Below are 5,611 nucleotides of genomic sequence, written 5' to 3' on the forward strand. Positions count from 1 at the left end.
TTGTATGAACCCTAACCATCCTCTAGCCACGGGTTTGAGGTCATGCCTTCTCAATTGGACCGGCTTTCCTCTTGAATCTTGCTTCCATTGTGCGCCCTCTTCACATATGACTGTGAGGACTTGGTCCAACCTTTGATCAAAGTTGACCCTTCTAGTGTAAGGATGCTCATCTCCTTGCATCATAGGCAAGTTGAACGCCACCCTCACACTTTCCGGACTAAAATCCAAGTATTTCCCCCGAACCATAGTAAGATAATTCTTTGGATCCGGGTTCACACTTTGGTCATGGTTCTTGGTGATCCATGCATTGGCATAGAACTCTTGAACCATCAAGATTCCGACTTGTTGAATGGGGTTGGTAAGTACTTCCCAACCTCTTCTTCGGATCTCATGGCGGATCTCCGGATATTCACCCTTTTTGAGTGAAAAGGGGACTTCGGGGATCACCTTCTTCAAGGCCACAACTTCATAGAAGTGGACTTGATGCACCCTTGAGAGGAATCTATCCATCTCCCATGACTCGGAGGTGGAAGCCTTTGCCTTCCCTTTCCTCTTTCTAGAGGTTTCTCCGGCCTTGGATGCCATAAATGGTTATGAAAAAGCAACGCTTTTACCACACCAAACTTAAAATGTTTGCTCGTCCTCGAGCAAAAGAAGAAAGAAGAGAGTAGAAGAAGAAGAAATGAGGAAGAGGGAGATGGTAGTGTGTTCGGCCAAGAAGGGAAGAAAGGGTGTTTAGGTTGTGGAAAATGAAGGGGTAAAGAGAGGTTTATATAGGAAAGAGGGGGATGAGGGTTCGGCCATTTGAGGGTGGGTTTGGAGGGAAAGTGGTTTGAATTTGAAGGGTGAGGTTGGTGGGGTTTTATGAAGGATGGATGTGAGTGGTGAAGAGAAAGATGGGATTTGATAGGTGAGGGGTTTTTGGGGAAGAGGTGTTGAGGTGATTGGTGAATGGGGGAAGAAGAGAGAGAGTGATGGTAGGGTCCTGTGGGGTCCACAGATCCTGTAGTGTCAAGGAAAAGGCATCCTTGCACCAAATGGCATCAAAATCCACGTTTTGAGCCTTTTCTGGCGTTAAACGCCGGGCTGGTGCCCATTCCTGGCGTTTAACGCCAGGTTTTTGCCCTTTACTGGCGTTTAACGCCAGTCTGGTGCCCCTTTCTGGCGTTAAACGCCCAGAATAGTGCCAGACTGGGCGTTAAACGCCCAACAGCTAGGCTGACTGGCGTTTAAACGCCAGCAGCATCTTCCTCCAGGGTGTGCTGTTTCTCTTCCTGTTTTTCATTCTGTTTTTGCTTTTTTCATTGTTTTTGTGACTTCTTATGATCATCAACCAACAAAAAAAAGATAAAATAACAAAAGAAAATAATTAATTATAAAACATTGGGTTGCCTCCCAACAAGCGCTTCTTTACTGTCATTAGCTTGACAGAGGACTCTCATGGAGCCTCAGAGATGCTCAGAACCGTGTTGGAACTTCCCAACACCAAACTTAGAGTTTGAATGTGGGGGTTCAACACCAAACTTAGAGTTTGATTGTGGCCTCCCAACACCAAACTTAGAGTCTGACTGTGGGGGCTCTGTTTGGCTCTGTTTTGAGAGAAGCTCTTCATGCTTCTTCTCCATGATGACAGAGGGATATCCTTGGGCCTTAAACACCAAGGATTCTTCATTCACTTGAATGATCAACTCTCCTCTATCAACATCAATCACAGCCTTTGCTGTTGCTAGGAAGGGTCTGCCAAGGATGATGGATTCATCCATGCACTTCCCAGTCTCTAAGACTATGAAATCAGTAGGAATGTAATGGTCTTCAACCTTAACCAGAACATCCTCTACAAGTCCATAGGCTTGTTTTCTTGAGTTGTCTGCCATCTCTAGTGAGATTTTTGCAGCTTGCACCTCAAAGATCCCTAATTTCTCCATTACAGAGAGGGGCATGAGGTTTACACTTGACCCCAAGTCACACAAGGCCTTCTTGAAGGTCATGGTGCCTATGGTACAAGGTATAGAAAACTTCCCAGGATCTTGCCTCTTTTGAGGCAATTGCTGCCTAGACAAGTTATCCAGTTCTTTGGTGAGCAAAGGGGGTTCATCCTCCCAAGTCTCATTTCCAAATAACTTGTCATTCAGCTTCATGATTGCTCCAAGGTATTTAGCAACTTGCTCCTCAGTGACATACTCCTCCTCTTCAGAGGAAGAATACTCATCAGAGCTCATGAAAGGCAGTAGTAAGTCCAAGGGAATCTCTATGGTCTCAGTTTGAGCCTCAGACTCCCAAGGTTCCTCATTGGGGAACTCATTGGAGGCCAGTGGACGTCCAGTGAAGCCTTCCTCAGTGGCGTTCACTGCCTCTTCTTCCTCCCAGAATTCGGCCATATTTATGGCTTTGCACTCTCCTTTTGGATTTTCTTCAGTGTTACTTGGGAGAGTGCTTGGGGGAAGTTCAGTAATTTTCTTGCTCAGCTGACCCACTTGTCCTTCCAAATTCCTAATGGAGGATCTAGTTTCAGTCATGAAACTTTGAGTGGTCTTTATTAGATCAGAGACCATTGTTGCTAAGTCAGAAGTATTCTGCTTAGAACTCTCTGTCTGTTGCTGAGAAGATGATGGAAAAGGCTTACCATTGTTAAACCTGTTTCTTCCACCATTATTATTGAAACCTTGTTGAGGTCTCTCTTGATTCTTCCATGAGAGATTTGGGTGATTTCTCCATGAAGAATTATAGGTGTTACCATAGGGTTCTCCTAGGTAATTCACCTCTTCCATGGAAGGGTTCTCAGGATCATAAGCTTCTTCCTCAGATGAAGCATCCTTAGTACTGTTTGGTGCATTTTGCATTCCAGACAGACTTTGAGAAATCAAATTGACTTGTTGAGTCAATATTTTATTCTGAGCCAATATGGCATTCAGAGTGTCAATCTCAAGAACTCCTTTCTTCTGACTAGTCCCATTGTTAACAGGATTCCTTTCAGAAGTGTACATGAATTGGTTATTTGCAACCATTTCAATCAATTCTTGAGCTTCTGCAGGCGTCTTCTTCAGATGAAGAGATCCTCCAGCAGAGCTATCCAAAGACATCTTGGATAGTTCAGAGAGACCATCATAGAAAATACCTATGATGCTCCATTCAGAAAGCATGTCTGAGGGACATCTTCTGATTAATTGTTTGTATCTTTCCCAAGCTTCATAGAGGGATTCTCCATCCTTCTGTCTGAAGGTTTGGACTTCCACTCTAAGCTTACTCCATCTTTGTGGTGGAAAGAACTTTGCCAAGAAGGCATTGACTAGCTTTTCCCAAGAGTCCAGGCTTTCTTTAGGTTGAGAATCCAACCATATTCTAGCTCTGTCTCTTACAGCAAAAGGGAATAGCATCAGTCTATAGACCTCAGGGTTAACCCCATTAGTCTTGACTGTGTCACAGATTTGCAAGAACTCAGCTAAAAACTGATGAGGATCTTCCATTGGAAGTCCATGAAACTTGCAATTCTGTTGCATTAGAGAAACTAATTGAGGCTTAAGCTCAAAGTTGTTTGCTCCAATGGCAGGGACAGAGATGCTTCTTCCATAGAAATCAGGAGTAGGTGCAGTAAAGTCACCAAGCACCTTCCTTGCATTGTTGGCATTGTTGTTGTTTTCGGCTGCCATTTGTTCTTCTTCCTTGAAGAATTCGGTCAGGTGCTCTAAAGAGAGTTGTGTTTTGGCTTCTCTTAGCTTTCTCTTCAAGGTCCTTTCGGGTTCAGGATCAGCCTCAACAAGAATGCCTTTGTCTCTGCTCCTGCTCATATGAAAGAGAAGAGAAACAGAAAGTGTGGAATCCTCTATGTCACAGTATAGAGATTCCTTGAGATGTCAGAGGAAAAGAGAAATAGAAAGAAGAAGGAGAAGATGAATTCGAACTTTAATTAGATAAGGTTCGAATTGTGCATTCAGAAGGAGTGGTACTCCATAAATAGAAGGATGTGGGAAGGAGGGAAGAGAATTTTCGAAAATTCAATTAAGAGATTTTAAAAACATTTTGAAAATTTGATTGATAATTTTCGAAAATTAAAAGTGAAAAAGAAATCAAGTGATTTTTGAAAAAGATTTGAAATTAGAAATTAAAAAGATTTGATTGAAAACTAATTTGAAAAAGATGTGGTTAAAAAGATTTAATTGAAAAGTTATGGTTTTAAAAAGATGTGATTGAGAAGATATGATTTGAAAACAATTTTAAAAGATATGATTTGAAAACACTTTGAAAAGATATGATTTTAAAAATTAATGACTTGCCTAACAAGAAAAGATATGATTCAAACATAAAACCTTTCTCAACAGAAAAGGCAACAATTTTTGAGATGTTCAATCAAATCATTAATTGTTAGTAAGTATCTTTTAAAAAGGAAAGAAATTGATTTTGAAAACATTTGATTGAAAAGATTTGATTTGAAAAAGATTTGATTTTGAAAAACTAAAAAAAATTGATTTGAAAACAAAATCTTCCCCCTAGCACCATCCTGGCGTTAAACGCCCAGAATGGTATACATTCTGGCGTTTAACGCCCAAAATGCTACCTCTTTGGGCGTTAAACGCCCAACCAGGTGCCCTGGCTGGCGTTTAAACGCCAGTCTGCCTTCTTCACTGGGCATTTTTGAATGCTCAACTTTTTCTGTATAATTCCTCTGCAGTATGTTCTGAATCTTCAATTCTTTGTATCATTGACTTGAAAAGACACAAATTAAAAATATTTTTGGATTTTTAATAATCAAAATGCAAAAGGAATCAATTAACAATGCATGCAAGACACCAAACTTAGCAGTTTGTATACTACTGACACTAACAATATGAGAATGCATATGAGACACATAAACACTCAAGTCAAGAGAATTCAAAGATCAAAACAAAGAAATATATGCATGGATTCGAAATATATAACAAAAACATGCATTTGACACCAAACTTAAGATGAGACACTAGACTCAAACAAGAAAAATATTTTTGGTCTTTTTATGATTTTGTAATTTTTTTTGTGTTTTTCGAAAATTAAGTGGGAAAAGGCATCAAAATTCTTAATGAGAATTCCAGGAATCAGTGCAATGCTAGTCTAAGACTCCGGTCCAGGAATTAGACATGGCTTCACAGCCAGCCAAGCTTTCAAAGAAAGCTTCGGTCCAAAACACTAGACATGACCAAAGGTCAGCCAAATCTTAGCAGATCACTGCTCCAAGAGCAAAATTGATGAAAATCAACAAGCTCTTGTGGTGATAAGTTGAAACCTCGGTCCAATGAGATTAGACATGGCTTCTCAGCCAGCCAGATTTCAACAAATCATCATGAAACTCTAGAATTCATCTTCAAGAATTTCGAAAAAAATAATACCTAATCTAAGCAACAAGATGAACCGTCAGTTGTCCAGCCTAAACAATCCCGGGCAATAACACCAAAAACTTGATGTTGTTGCCGGATCTTGGCACTGATGTTACCAAAAGCTTGCTCAAAACTTGAACAATCCCCGGCAACGGCGCCAAAAACTTGGTGTCGCAAAATTGTGAACAATACTTTTTCACAACTCAAATAATCCCCGGTAATGGCTCCAAGAACTTGGTGGCTCAATACCATGGCATTACACAACT

General features: G+C 40.7%; 1 non-coding gene across 1 annotated transcript; it reads left to right on the forward strand.

Moving 5' to 3' along the window:
• Positions 1-3,134: 3,134 nt before the first annotated feature.
• Positions 3,135-3,242, forward strand: LOC130953174 (small nucleolar RNA R71). The gene has a single exon (XR_009075347.1). It is a non-coding gene; the product is annotated as a small nucleolar RNA R71 (small nucleolar RNA).
• Positions 3,243-5,611: the final 2,369 nt, after the last annotated feature.

The sequence above is a fragment of the Arachis stenosperma genome, chromosome 9 (genome assembly GCF_014773155.1).
Source record: "Arachis stenosperma cultivar V10309 chromosome 9, arast.V10309.gnm1.PFL2, whole genome shotgun sequence".
Lineage (NCBI taxonomy): Eukaryota > Viridiplantae > Streptophyta > Magnoliopsida > Fabales > Fabaceae > Arachis > Arachis stenosperma.